At 42.0% G+C, this 15,492-nt stretch overlaps 1 protein-coding gene and 1 non-coding gene across 7 annotated transcripts in view; one reads left to right on the top strand and one right to left on the bottom strand.

The window, feature by feature from the left end:
* Positions 1–15,492, top strand: part of Svil (Supervillin) — a 390,519-nt gene that overhangs the window by 286,868 nt on the left and 88,159 nt on the right. The window lies entirely within an intron of this gene.
* On the bottom strand, positions 6,509–6,600 carry TRNAI-UAU (transfer RNA isoleucine (anticodon UAU)). Its single transcript is given in 2 exon segments — positions 6,509–6,544; positions 6,563–6,600. It is a non-coding gene; the product is annotated as a tRNA-Ile (tRNA).

The raw sequence follows: 15,492 nt of genomic DNA, 5'->3' as shown, positions 1-15,492 counted from the left end.
AGGCTCTTGAAAAATGCGACAAGAAAAAATACTCTCTTGATCCAGTCGGAGTTTTGCTTGAATCAAAAGAAAATTCGCTTAAATTAAGAGACTTGGCACTCGATTCCAACAAAAATCCGATTGAATTAAGAGTGTGTTTTCTTGTCCAATTGTTTAAGAGTATGGACTCTAAATCCAAGATACTTTTTCTCCCAGCGAGTTAATGGAAAGCAGTATAAAATGAGGGAGCTAAAGTTATGAAAAAATTCGAAATTTCAAAAATCTTGAAGTTCTCAATCTCGCAAAACTTCTAACGCTGGTCACGCAATCAAATTGAGCCTCAAGTTGATTTGGGATTCAACGCTCTTAAGTTACACTCTGTACAGTGAAGAGAGTAATAAGTTTCAATGATGAATGTTCTATACTGTTCTATATTTTTTCTTTCTTTCTTCTTCGTTTTTTCTTTTTCTCCTTTTTTCCTTCCTCTCCTCTGTCTTTTTCTTTTTTCCTTCTTTTCCTTTTGCCTTTATTTCTTCTTTCTTTCCTTTCTTTTTTCTTATTTTTTTCTTATTTTCTTTTTCTCTCCCCCCCCCCCCCCCCCCCGAAACACCCGATGAACGATATTGGCCGAAATAATTTTGCGTAGGCTAAAGATTAAATAATATTGAACATTCTTACGGTGTGATAGGGTGAGATTTGGCACTAACGAGCCCACAATACCACACAATTGCATTCTCGTTCCACTGTTCTTGAATCGTTAAGTTTGGCCGGCTGATATGAGTGCGCGGCTTATTCCATTTGCCAGACGATGCTCTCATGCTATATTTGGACATCGCATGTTTTGATGATGCCCGTACATGGAACTTCCTTTTATCTTGCAAAGTCCTCTGGCGGCTGAAGCCAAAATTTGACTTATCTGGTAATTTTTCGTCGTCTCTTTTGATGAGCCCAATAGCCCATGTTTGTCGGTACTCAAGTGTAGCGCAGTTGCATTAGACGTTACCTTTTTCCTATTGCATCGATAAGTTGGTCCATTAGGTCAATACAGGAAGTGGAACGAGTAACACAATCTTTTGACCGATTCAGCCTCTTCTCAGGTTTTTCCAATGTCTGTCGTGCCGGCATCAACATGAACTTTAGGAGTTCGTATTTCATCCCCTTTTCAATTTGGGGGTCATTCAATGGCTTGTAAAAAAACACTGCACCTTTCAGATGCTTTTATACATATGTCAGCGGTGAAAGTCGTGAATTAGGATATCTCGATTTGTGACGTCTCAGATTCCTTGTCAATTTTCATTTTTTCAAACGAAAACCAACGAATTTCTTTGGAGTTTTTTCCAGTTTAATCTTTAGCCTATGCAAAATTTTCCTCGAAAATTTCGGCCAATATTGTTCATCGGGTGTTCCGGGGGGGGGGGGGGGGGGGGGGGGAGGAAAAAGAGGAGAAAAAAGGAAAAGACAGAAGAAAGAAAAAATATAGAACAGCAGCTAGGTGAGATTTTGAAATGTCGCATCCTGTTCTGAGACTTTTACCGATGATATCCCGATGATTGGACAGTCATCGATTGGTAATCGATTTTCGGTTGTTTTTAATCACGATCATTGATTCAATTACTTCGTCCTCGATTGTTCGAGCATTCGGTGCATCAAATAAGAACTCGTTTAAGCGTAAAAATTAATCGAGATCACTCAAACGTTTCCAAAAAAAAAGAAACGCGGAGCCATTCCGTGCCACCTTAGTCCAATTACACTTTTCGGTGGTAATTATTCTTTCGTCAATGAATTTCGATTCCTCGAGGCAGCCGATCGTCAAAACCGGGCATCCATCAATCACCAACAAAAACACGCTTCTCGCTCGATGTTTTCGTTGCACCCCTCGGATGGGGGCAGTTTTAATTCGATTTGCATTCTACATGGTTCCTCCGAAATAAGGGGTGTCAATGCCGCGTCGCGCGCAGAGTAGTATTGAAGAAAAATTATTGCCCAGGGTTGCCGAGTAGTCTCGAAGGGACTACGGAGATAACTGAAGGGATCCCGTTTTTCGAGCACCGTCCGATGACGGCGGTGATTGTTGACTGTTGAGACGCCGCGAGGGGTTGACAGCGTTTAGCGAGCTGCGAGGGTCGCTGCAAGTCGTTTGGAGTTTAGTAGCCCCGTCTGATGTTCGGAAGTTAAGAAGATACCGTGTTCGGTCTATTAAGAAAATACGCCGTGTGAGCCCTCAGATGTTGCCATATATCCTTCAATAAAAGTCAAATTTACTGGGAAAATAATGAATATTTTCCCCCAAGATTTTTAGACAATTTTGCTCGCAATTTAATCTAACATATCCGAAAATTTCAAGGAAAATTATGTAACATTTTCCTCTCAAATAGATGTTTGATCAGAGGAAATTTGGCAATTCTTGAATGTTCATACGGCGTTTTTCCTTAGCATGGCGTTGGGGTGCATGTGCTCGGAGGGAGAGACCGACATCTGGGCGAACCCGACGGATTTCTAAGGTAATAAAATGGTCAAAGCCAGAGCATTGGATCATGAATTCATGATTGTCTCCATTCGTATTGGACGCGTTTATAACGGACACATGGAATGTACATATACGTGACGGTCCTTGGAAAAAGGGAATTTTGCGAGCAATTTTTTTTTGTGTGTGTCTAAGAATTTCACCTCAGAAAGCCCAAGATGATGACGCCTCTAACTAACCTCAGGAAGTCTATGCTCAAAATTCAATAGAAATTCCCAGTAAACATCGTCTGACAAGTTCTTGGAAAGTGAGGGTATACTGCTACCGAACCTTGGACGGTTGGCCTCCATCAAATATTGCATTTTTTTCAATTTTAAGAAACTTCTTACCCGAAAATGTTCGTAAAATTTTTTTTAAGAGAATGCAGGAATCATGCGAAAAAATCATTGAAAAGTCAAAGAATTTTAAATCTCTGAAAAGGCAGAAAAGTTTGTAATCTGAGAAAACATGTCACCCTAAAATATGATTAAAATGAGATGTAAGTATAATCGAAATTTTATGTACAGGAGCTTTGTAGCCTACAAAAACTGTGCATAATGTTATGCCCATCAAGTGTGGTGAATTTTTTTTTCAAAATATAACTTGTTACTTTTGAAAAGGAGGTAATGGAATTTCTTCGCGTCCTTAGCAGGAAAACATCCAGGCTCTTGTAGAAAGACGGTAATAGATGTGTAATAGATTTTAATGAACTTAGCACGTAACCTCAAGTGAAAAGAAAAGAAGAGCTGGGTTCAAATTAATGGGATTGAAAGTCCAACTTGCGACTGAGGTTATAAAATAACTGTTGTCTAAGTCTCATCAGGGGTGTTCCATAGGGTAGGACGGGGCGAGAGGGGTAATTGTGCCTTCCGGAGTGTCTCGGCAGTCGACGCGAGGAAAGGGATGTTCCTACTTGGTTCCCACGCTCGGCCCCCTTAATGTGATCATGTGTTGTGTATGATGAGAAACCACCCTCTTCAGAATCATGTGTCAGCGGTCCATGCACCGACTCAATTTAAAGTTCGAGACCTCAGTAAGGAAACTGTGTAGCGAATATGGGGCGAGACGATTTTTTCCTTGAAGAGAAAATGTGCCCTCCTTGAAATAATGTAATGATGCTGATAATGTTGACCTGCTGGTTTGGCGGTTCAACCCAAATTATCCTGTGTTCAACGGTCACCTACAAATTAGATTTCTGTGAATACCTTGCACTACATTGATTTTTTGACTGATCCGTAGAATGTCTCTGACACAAAAACCAACAGCGTTTCCTGTCTGGAATTGAGGATAAAATTTTTGTCACGAATAAATCGGTGAATGCTATTTTCATTATATTTATTTACCTTAAAAAATCACCGGTGATGATTCTTTAGAAAACATTAAAATTGTATGGGATTCAGTTTGTCGGAATTCATTACAATCATTTTCGCCTTGAGACAAGCAACGCAGATAGTGAGTCTTCGAATAGGCAACTATAACAGCATGGAGGATGTTATCTGGCCTACCTTGAAAATTGAAGGCGAAGTGGCTAGATACAGCACAATCTCCACACTAGTGGCGTTTCACGCAGATTCGGCCTCCTCTAATATTTTAGTAAAAAAACGCCGCTGCCAATAACCTCAACACGTGATCAGTGCTGAAGTTATTGTAATCAGAACGCTGTGTTAGTTTTTTACGCGTTTGTCGGGTAATAATCTCACTGTTTGTTTGTTTGTTTTTTTTTTTTTTTGACAAATATTTGAAAATGATAAAATTTAATCGCTTAACAAGTGATTGTACCCGATGACCGAGCGATTTATTCCTCCTTATTTTTCTGGAAAACATGATAAGTTGAGAGAGACAATGACATCCCAATCTGTCTTATTATACGGATGCAAGCAGTAACTCCAGAAATAACGTTTTAAGCAAATTGAACGAGTGGCGTTCAAACGGAATATTATTTTCATCGAACGAATTACTCGCTCGTCGTAAAATTGCCAATAGTCATCCAGAAGACTTTAGAAAATTTTTCGGATGGTTGAAAATCGACGAATTTTACAATCGGCTTTTTAAATAAGGGCCTCATTCATTTCATGCTAGGCAAGGCAGACAGCAGTATGTGCTATCCTCTGCCTGCTTGCGTGTGCGTTTCGGGCAAAATGAAAATAAAAATAAAATAAAATGATTATGCTTAGATATCGGCAGAAAAGGCTACCATTTCACTGAAGACGTGATTGAGAGCAGCTCTCTTGCAGAATAAAGTGGACTTTCTTTCTATCGTGTATGAAATGACTTCAATTTTTGCGCAATTCTTGCTTTCTCACATCTCTCGTCTCCTACAAATTATACCAAATTCGCTCTTCAGGCTGAATCGGTCAGTTTATTAAAATTAGATTGTCGAATTTTGAAAGAAACTCGATTTTGAAGGTGTGGGCGTTACTGCTCTCTTCGGTCCTCAGCAACGTGGCAGAAACGTGAATCTATTTTCAAAACATAATTTAATCACGCAAGTCTCAACGGGAAACTCAGCACGGTGCAACGTTTCAACGAGGAAATAGCACCAATTAGGAACACGCGTTCCAATGGAACAATAGTCGGGTCGTGAGGAGCATTTCCTGTTGACCCTTCCCTGAACTCCAGAAAAACCGGGACCGTATCCTCTACGAATGAACTTCCTCCTTTTTTCTCCCTCTCTTTTTTTCCGTCGTGGTGTGTTGAAATTTCTTTGGTTCACCTCGTTTGCGTACAGGTAGCGCCACCACTTAAGTACCTCTTATAATTCGGTCCTTGTTGAATAGTGAGATTATAGCTATTGCCGCAATCAGACGCTGAATTTAGCAGCTGAATGTGGAAGTCAACAGTCATCGCCTAACGGCTGAAATTTAGCAAATTTGAGTTATTTTCATACAGATGTGTATCAAATCTACTCGAATAGTTCAGACAAATTCAAAATTGGTCCGATGGTTGCTGAGAATCGTTGCTGAATTTTGCGCGTCACGCGCAAAATTCAGGCATCGGGCCGATGACTTCCACATTCAAGCCACATCCAGCTCCCACATTCAGCGTGTGATTGCGGTGTATGTTTATGCGAGCCTCTAAACCTAACTTTAATCGAAACCTGAGTTTGAAACCAAGGTTCAAATCACGGCATAAACGATCCGGAACTAACGAAATGTAGGTTTCCGAAATTTGTGTTTGAAACCTTATTTTACACTAAAGACTAGGTTTTCGCATTCCACATAAACAAACCGGAGGTTGAAATTCGACTTCAAATGCGATTTCCGGGTGGGCGATCGGCAGTATGGCGGATTTGTTATCATAAGTGGAAATTTTTCTCACCGCACTAACAATAAGTCTGCCGTGATAGCGAAGAGAGCCGCAAGTGCAAAATTTTCGAAATCGAGTTTTCTTCAAAATTCGTCTAAACTCTTTTAGATGAAATTACCGAGACAGCTAAAACAGCAAAATTCATCCTACTTTAATGAAAACGAGACGTATGAGAAAGCCGTAAGTGCACAAAAAATGACATAGTTTTTTTCAAGACAGCCGTTGGTGCATGAGAGCCAATGAAAACAGTGCTTTCCAGTAAAGTGCCGCCCTCTTCTGCCAATTTCTAACCTGAAAATGTGTTTGTTGTGCGTCCAAAACGCAACCACGAAAGTATGCAGAAGATAGCACTTACGGCTGTTTTGCCTAACAATAACCTAGCATGAAAATGAAAAATACCCCTTTTATGTAATGGGAATAAAATCGGTCGATTTTTAATCATCCATACGATCTCTAGGAGTCTTCCGGACGATTAGTGGCAATTTGACAAAGAACGGAGGCTTCTTTCAACAAAATGTTCCGGTCAGAAGCTTCTGAGCCTGTTTCCTCAGAACCTCATTTTTGCACTTACGGCTCTCTTCGTTATCACGGCAGAACTGATGTATTTTCTCCGCGACAGAAGTCGCCGTGTTTCAATGACGGAGTGACTAGTAATCCTCATTTCCTCCACGGATCTCTGCATGACGATTTTCGTTCACTTTTCGTGTGTTAAAATTTTCGTGCCCCAGGTGAGGATCGAACTCACAACCTCGGCATGGCTCACGACTACTGTCATATAAGTACCGCGCGCTAACCGATTGCGCCACTGGGGCTTCAATCGGGCCAGGCAGAAATAACGCGTTATAAGGCGTCTGGTACTCCGCTGTTGAGCTCGGCTCGTTGCCATGGAGATACGTGAATGGCGTCACTCACGCTACGCTACGCTACTCCGCGGTAGTGAATGAATGGAGATATCCCCGCCCCGCCCCCCTTCCCCCTACTCCACCCCGCAGCTCCGCCGCCGGCTCCAAGTCGATCTCTCGTGGTTTGAGTCATGGTTCTCGAATCGTGATAGAGGTTGCCCTCCCCCTCATGTGTGAAGGGTTCTGGTTTCTCACTCATCTATTTTGAGTTTTGGTTTCGAAGGTGGTAATTTTTACCCGGACTCTAAAGCGGCAGCTCGCATTATTTTCTGTTTTTTCCTCTCTTTCTCCCGCTGGAAGTTCACCGACCAGTGGCGACGACTTGTGGGTTGAAACTTTGGGGGTGCAAAGGGAGGGTCAGATGGGGGCGTGGGGAGTTTCCCGTATCTGAGGGAGGTCCCCCGAAAAAAGTTTGAAAATTAGGTATGTATGTAACGAAATTTTTATTTAGGTTAATGGTAAAATACCGCAATAATAATAATAATAATATGATAAAAAAAACTCTGAAAAGGGAGGCGGCCGCCTTTTCGCTATGCATGCGCAATCACTAAAACTGACCAGATACAATATTGATGGCTGAATTTGGGGACCATAAGTTTCTAGATTCAGAGCTACAGGAAATTCTTCGAGGAAAAATGATCCGCAACTTCAGCCTCATAATTTTTGTATTCCGGGAAACGAACGTTACCGCACTAATATGTCAAAAATACACGTGGGGAACTAAAAGATAAAAAATAAGAGTTTCCTCCCTAAATTATTATAAGAGCATCCTTCGGCCATGCCCCATGAGTCGCGACTACCGCATTTGAGCATTTTCTGCCATTTTTGTGGTTGGTTTGCCGTCTTGCTGACTTTCCATTTTAATTTATTTTTTGTTGAAAAATTAACATTATCTTCCAAACATCTCCGTAAATTTTCTCCCGTTTTTAAAGATTTTTACCTCGAAACTTGAAGCGTAAAAGTCGGGTCGTTCCGTTTTCTTGCGATCTCTAATCGCACACCGAAAGAAACGGATGCTGACTTTACATTCTGTGAGAAAGTGTGCGACAACTCACAAAACGTCGTCAACTCTGACAATGTCAAGATGTAAAGCTAACTGCTGTGGCGGTTAACTCAGCGTTTCGTGAGTTGTCGCACTTTTTTCTACATCCAGAATGTCAAGTCAACATCCCTTTTCTTCGGTGTAACAGTCAATCCATTCTTGAGCTCCTCACCTCAAATCTGGCCCAACTGCATCCGCGTAGTGGCCCATTTCTACATTCAATCACTTCGAGCGCGAGAAGAGGGCAATCATCGGCGGATCCAGCAATTTGGCAACACTGTCTTTTCTCCATTTAAACCTACGAAAATGTATCGATTCTTGGGGGGCCAGGTGCTCCAACAAGAATCGATTATTTAGCATAGGTTTAAATGGAGAAAATTCGGTGTTGCCAAATTGCTGGGTCCGCCTCTGAGGGCAATAAATCGTCCCCGCATTTAAATATTCAAGAAGTCCTCCCATATACTCTCATCAAAAGACCGACGAGGAAAAGAGGAGCAACTCAGAGATCGATCGGAGGCAGTGGCGTGGCGTGAATTGCGATGTATCGATTGTTATGCCATTTAAACTTATGAAAAAAGATCGATTTTCAGGGTGTTCGCAGCGAACACCTTAGTAATCGATTCTTTACCACAGTTTCAAATGGCGAGATATCGATAATCGATTATTCGCGCCACGCCACTGATCGGAGGGAACGGACACGAAGCTGGAACAATGTAAGATTATTCCGTGAGATACCGAGTCGGAGCATTGTCGGCAGCGCCTCAAACAAAAGGAGTCTATTTACATTGGAGTTTGAGCCCCGAACGCGACCCGGGCCGTCGACTCCGAGGCCCACGAGATGAGCTCCGCGTCCAGTTGTGACGGTCCGGTCCGGTGCATCGTGGAGCATTCCTGCGATTTCACGGATGCGGAATGCGGAATGAACGAATGCTGGAAGCGAGATGCCCGGCTCCAGCTCTGGGGAAGAACCGCGGTTATCCGTTGGAAACCGTACCTGCCGTGTCGCCGAAGAAAGTGATGGGGCAAAAATGGACAGAGTTTAAGTAGGATTGCCGCAGTCAGGGACAGAGTCAAGAGACCCTCTATACTGGCCTCTTGCCGACAGGATACTCGCCGGGGATTCTCTTTTCGGGGATTTTACTCTCGGGGATTCAAAAGTTCCTCATGGAAAGTTGTAAGCAGAGACAAGAGACCCTCCACTAGTATCTTGGCCATTGTGGAAGCTTTTACTTTCGGGACTTCAGTACTCCACTGTTGACTTACCTACATGGTTGATGTTCAAGAACGTGTTGGCAGTTTCGTTTTGCAAACAAGCCGAAAATGGCCGACGTTTCGGAAACTTGTTTGGCTCATGACGTCATCCGAAGCTCATCATCGACCATGTAGGTAAGTCAACAGCCGAAACTAGGGTGATGACTGTTGCTCCCTAGTATTTGTCCATAAGGAATTGTTGAAACCCCGAAAGTAAAAGCTTCCACCTACCACCAAGAGGCCAGTGGAGAGTCTCTTGTCTCTGGTTGTAAGGGAGCAATAGTCATCACTTTTGTTTCGGTTGTTGACCTACCTACATGGTGGATGATGAGCTTCGGGTGACGTCATGAGCCAAGCAAGTTCCCCAAAAATTCTTAACTTAATTTTACTTAATTTTTTCAAAAGCACTTATGCGCCTTATCCTCCAAGTCCCTCATTTCGAAAATTTGGTGTTACTGTAAAATAAATCGGCGTAAATAGTAACAAACGTTGCTCCTCCAGCAACATCGCAGCTATGCCGCCGTGCTAAGGAAAAACGCCGTATGAACATTAGAGAGTTGCCAAATTTCCCTCGATAAAACATGTACTTTTGACGACATTCATGCATATTTTCAGATATTTCAGAATAAAATTGCGTACAAAATTGTCTGGTAATTTTGGAAGGTAATACTTAAAACTTTCCCAATGAATTCGGTTTTTTCGGAGGAAACTTGGCAACGTCTAATGGCTTATACGGCGTTCTTCCTTAGCACGACAGTACGTAGATACGTTTTTTCTGCTGAACCAGACATGAGGTGGATTTTCACGGGTGGGAAACGAAGTCGGATAATTGGCGGATCCAGCAAATTGGCAACGTTGCTTTTCTCCATTTAAACCTATGGAAATGTATCGATTCTTAGAGGGGGCAAGTGCTCCGATAAGAATCGATTATTTAACATAGCTTTAAATGGAGAAAATCCGGTGTTGCCAAGTTGCTGGATCCGCCAATGGTCGGATATCATCTTTCCGTTTGAACTACTCTCGACAATGCTCCGGTGCGGGTCGAGACGGGCCCTCCTGGATAGGCCAATCAAGCGGCGATTAAGTCGAAAGGGGAAAGGCGGGAAAACCAGCAACAATGCCCGTATCCACGACGACCAGAAAATTAGGATGGAAGAGTCACGTCGACGGAGCGAAAGCTGAGACAACCGGCTCGGAACGATTAGCGGCTCCTGCCGGCCCAACGGATCGATCCTTGAATCGAAATCGAATCAACTGGATCGATGAAGCCCTATCTTAGTAATGCTATTTATCGATCGATAGATCGACCCGCAGACAGCTCGGGTTATCTCATTCCGGAAAATTCAACGCGTCCAGATGGCGAATTTCCACTGCACGTGGCACCCCTTCTCTGCCGTTAGTGGCGTGGCGTGAATTGCGATGTATCGGCTGTTATGCCATTTGAACCTATTGTAAAGAATCGATTATTAAGGTGTTCGCTGCGAACACTCTGTCTATCGATCCTTTTCCATAGGTTCAAATGGCATAGCAATCGATATATCGCTATTCACGCCACGCCACTGTCTGCCGTCCACAGCAAAAGAGCCGTGACTCCTTTTTTAAATTTTGTATTTTTCCCCCCACAAAATTACACTGCTTACTTTTGAAGAAAAAAAGGGGGAAAAAAACCACTGAAACTCTGCCGAAGCTGAACACTTTTCCCCTCAATCTTGTTCTGATACTAATCAGAGCTCAAGTATGTTAGACTCTACTTCAACATTTTGAACTTTTTGATCTTGCTCTCCCCGCAAAATAGTGTGGACCCAGCACTATTTTACCACCTGGGTACAAGAAAACCTACTCGCCAACAGACATAATTTTGTTCACTTTGTTCCAAATGATATGCTTGAGTCCTTCGAAAATAAAAAGGATGAACGCTCGTTCGTTTCCTTGAAAAACAGCATTTTTTTAGAAAACAATTGAAAAACGTAAACTGGAGGTATGGTTTTTTTACTGTGGATCGTAGAAAATTTCTGCCGTGTTCAAGGGTGGACCCTTGGGGGGGGGGGGGGGTTCCATAAATCTACTTGGCCCCTCTTGATCATCCACCGAGTCAAGTAGAACCCAAGAATGCTTTAACGGACTCCGATCATAGACGATATATTCTGAAGACCCCGTAGCTACAATCTAATTGTAATCCCTGTAATCGAGTGAGGCAAAATTGAAGCTCGGAGGTCAACACTACTCACCGAAAAATGATGATTGGTGAACAACTTGTTTAGCATAAAATTCGCCAAATGATGACTGATGAATGTCGGGGTGAGTACTCCAAGAGGATATTCTTTGCATTTTATGGTAGGATTGCCAAACCGTATGCTCAACTCTTTGGTCATCAGTTATCATTAGGCAAATCTGAGCGTTGACTCCCAAAAGTGACATTCTCACCATAAGAAAGTCTCTCAAAAATACATTGTTTTTTACTTCGATTGACTGAGAAAATTTGCCTGGCCACGGATTGGGGACGGATGCAGAGGATTGAGACATCGAAACATGGTTTTTTGCGCACTTGACCCATCCTGCCGTGCTAAGGAAGAACGCCGTATGAACATTCGAGAGTTGCCAAATTTCCTTCGATAAAATGTTTATTTTTGCGGTAAGTTATGAATATTTTTCCTTGAAATTTTCCGGAACTTCAGGCAAAATTGCGAACAAAATTATCTGAAAAATTGGAAGGAAAATATTCATAAGTGTACCAGGAAATTCGTGTTTTATCAAAGGAAATTTGGCAACGCCTGAAGGTTCATACGGCGTTTTTCTTTAGCACGGCAGCATCGCTAGATGATCTCTCTCTGTTCGGTGAGAGCGTCCAACAACAACAGCAACACCAACAACAACGGTGTCGCTGTCGCCAAAAGCGCGCGGGGGTGGAAACCGTACGACGTCTCGTGACACACTTCTTTGTCTTCGCATCGCAGCTCATTAGCCAATGACCTATCGTGAACACCTCTGTTAGCCTCTTCTTCAGTGGCGTGGCGTGCTTTGCGATGTATCGATTGTTACGCCATTTAAACCTATGGTAAAGAATCGATTATTAAGGTGTTCGCTGCGAACACCCTGTTTATCGATCCTTTTCCATAGGTTTAAATGGCATAACAATCGATTTATCGCAATGCACGCCACACCACTGCTCTTCTTCTCCGCGCTGCTTTCGTCATTGGGCGCCGCATGCTATGAAAATCGCATGAGCATTCGAATGTTGCCAAATTCAAGCGCGATGAAATCCGTTTTCTTGAGGAAAGTCACGAACACTGCCGTGCTAAGGAGAAACGCCGTAAGCGTGATCATTCGAGAGTTGCCACATTTCCTTCAGTAAAATGTTTATTTTTAAAACAATGTATAAATATTTTTCCCCGAAATTTTCAGGAACATACGGACCATACGGTGAAATAGCGGACAAAATTATCTGAAAAATTGGAAGAAAAATACCCATTAGTTTACCGGGAAATTCGTGTTTTATCAAAGGAAACTTGGCAACGCCTGAAGGTTCATACGGCGTTTTTCCTTAGCACGGCAGAATAGGTTTCTCTGAAATTTTCAGATATATTATATTGCGAGTGTAGTCTCTAGACTTCGAGGAGAAAAATTCTTCAGAAATTGATCAAATACATATTTGGCAGCGATTTCCTGCTCAAATTGAGGTCCATGAGGTCCGTCTACGACGTCGTCCATAACATCATCGAATTTTCTACAAATCCGTAGTGGAAAGCTGTGTCAAAAATAGCCGAAATTTTCGATTTACCTACCTTCAAAGCACGGATTTGAAAAGCAACCAATATGTTATGAGCCCTAAAGGAGAGGAATTCAAAGTAATCCTAATTTGAATCCTTTTTTGTGTTTGACTGAGGGATATAAAAAGGGCCGAGGGGTTAATCCGTTGCTGCAACGAGTCAAAATCCGAGAGCATAGTTTATTCGCATATGAATTGAAAACAAAACGGCTCTCTTGGAAGAATGAATAAATCCATTTTTTTCTAAAGACGAACCAAATTTATTAAACTTGTCAGCGAGATCTCCTGGGCCGTTCATCCCTACAAAACAAGAGATGTTCATGACAATTTGGAGACGCTCCAATGGACTTGAACTGATGAGTGAGAACTAATTTTTGTTCGAAAAGTCGAAAGTACCTACGTACGAGGTGTCAATATCAATATTCTTTCACAGAAAATCCGTCGTCATTAACCCAAAAAAACAGGACAAATCGAGAAATCTCAGATCTCCCTGTGGATAAAACTAGTTCTCTCATGGATGAGCTAGCAAAAAGTTAAGATAAGTTACAAAGTCTGTTCGAGATCGTCTTGTGTAGTGCTTACAAAAAAACTTAAACCTGTGGAAAATTTTTTAAAATTAAATGCAAGCGAAGGAAAAGTGTATTATTTATAAGTGGCTGATAATTTACTCTCCAGACTGAAATTCATGGAGGGAACGAGAGATTAAAATTTTTTCCACCACCGTGAAATTAGCCAAAAGTGACCAATTTGCACATTTACGTATCTAGCATTTCCCCCGGAGGATATCGATAATTCGATGACGAAATGGTTTTGTGCTCCATTATTGTTTCCTCAAGTTTCCTGTCTCAAAATTTTCGTGGAAGTGATTTTAATTTGCGCAATGATCGCATCGTATTATTTCTCTTCCTGGAAAGTGAGGTTAATGTGTCGACTACTCCATGGGTCATTGTGCTTTGTCCCCTGGCAGTGTTAATTAAGAGATCAATTGGAATTTATGTATGGGGGCAACCAATGTTGCCCGAGTGACGTAACTGTAAAACCGCACGCATGCCTCAGCGGAGGCGAACAATGGCGAGGCGTCATAATCGATTATTGGTATTTTTCCTTTTGATCCTGAAAAGGTCCTGTAAAGAATCGATTATTATGACGGTCGTTGCGAACGCCCTGACAATCGATATTTTTTCATAGGTTTGAATGGCATATCAATCGATACATTGCGAATCCCGCTACGCTACTGGCTGCGAACAATGCGTTGTCTCTTCATTGTCTTACGAGTGTACCTTTTCATAAATGGGAAAGGAGCACTTGGAGCTTAATCAGAAGTATTTTTCAGTTCGTTGTTCAAAAGTTATTTTCTAAGAACATCAATGTCAATGATCAAGGAGCTAAGCACTCATAATGCCTCATCGGATATTTTTCGCCGCAGGCAGTAACTAATCGTCGGAGGATCGAAATATTTGTTGTTGAATAATAAAATGTAAAAATTCGGAGATTAAGGAAAAAACAGGAATATGCTGATTATCATTCTTCGACATCCAACCGGACGTTTTTTTCTTGGTTGCGTGGTACCAGCTAGTGTACGCGCAAGTGCGTGTAGTGGGATCAGGTACCTCAGTTGGGTTCGGTTGGGTCACGCAACTAAACAAACCTCCCGGAAAAGCGGGGAGTATCACCAGTATTTGAAGGCGCTCCCAGCCGAGGCCGTGTGTTTGAAGTTCTTCGCCGATGAAACTTTTACTGTGTCGATGCGAATTATTGTCATTTGGCGAGTTACGACGTATGCCGCTCACGAATTCCCGGCGATTGCTGACTACCTACGACATATTCATCGTTCAGCTGAGAAAACGCTCAACAAGTTGCCTATCCATGGAGTACAAGACAGAGAAAGAATTCAACGTCTATGTAAAATGTATATTTTTTCACTAAAATTTCAGCATATCGGAAGCTTAAAATCAAATTACATGTGAAAAATTAACAGTCGTAATTTACATGGTAAATGTAGTAAAGTATAACAATTCACCGCTCGCAGCAATAAACCATTACCAGTACGGATCAAATCAGCCGCTAAAAACAACCTATACGTAGGACAAATAACAGGAACATGGTTTCACACGTACATTTTCCTTCTTTTCTAATCCGAGACACCTCTTTTTCGTGCACCTAAAAAGAAATTATTTCGAACATGGGAAAATTCTTCGTCGGAAAATAAACCAAAATTAGTGCTCGGTTCGATTCGAGGAGACTTCGGTTTTTGTGAGTGGGACGTGTGAATGACTCACACACACACACACACACCCTCACCCTCACACACACACACACAAAATAAACTATTTGATTCCTCCTATCGTTTAAATTCTGAAAGTTTCACTTCGTTCATCGTATTTCACGTGAAAGTGCGACAAGGAAACATGTATTATGTGTGCATGATTTTGTACCCTGTGTAGTGGACCATTGCCGTTAAAGTGAAGAATGTTGTCGATCGTTAAATTCAACTTTTATCTCTTTGATGCATATTAATTGTCCCATTACTTCCAGTGCGCGGTTTCCAAAATATCTTGTCTCCAAACCTTCCTAGCTCTTGGCCTTTAATGTCAGTTTGCAATTTATCTGTTTTCCCCCCGCATTTTATTTCTTTTTGAAAACCCATTATTTTCCTGGCGCTAATTTCAGTCAAGTTAGAGTCCCTCTATAGAGACAATTGAGACAAAATGGCTCGTGAACGGGAATAAAGATTACACACATT

The sequence above is a fragment of the Bemisia tabaci genome, chromosome 2 (assembly GCF_918797505.1).
Source record: "Bemisia tabaci chromosome 2, PGI_BMITA_v3".
Lineage (NCBI taxonomy): Eukaryota > Metazoa > Arthropoda > Insecta > Hemiptera > Aleyrodidae > Bemisia > Bemisia tabaci.
This window is presented reverse-complemented; position numbering and strand designations above follow the sequence as displayed.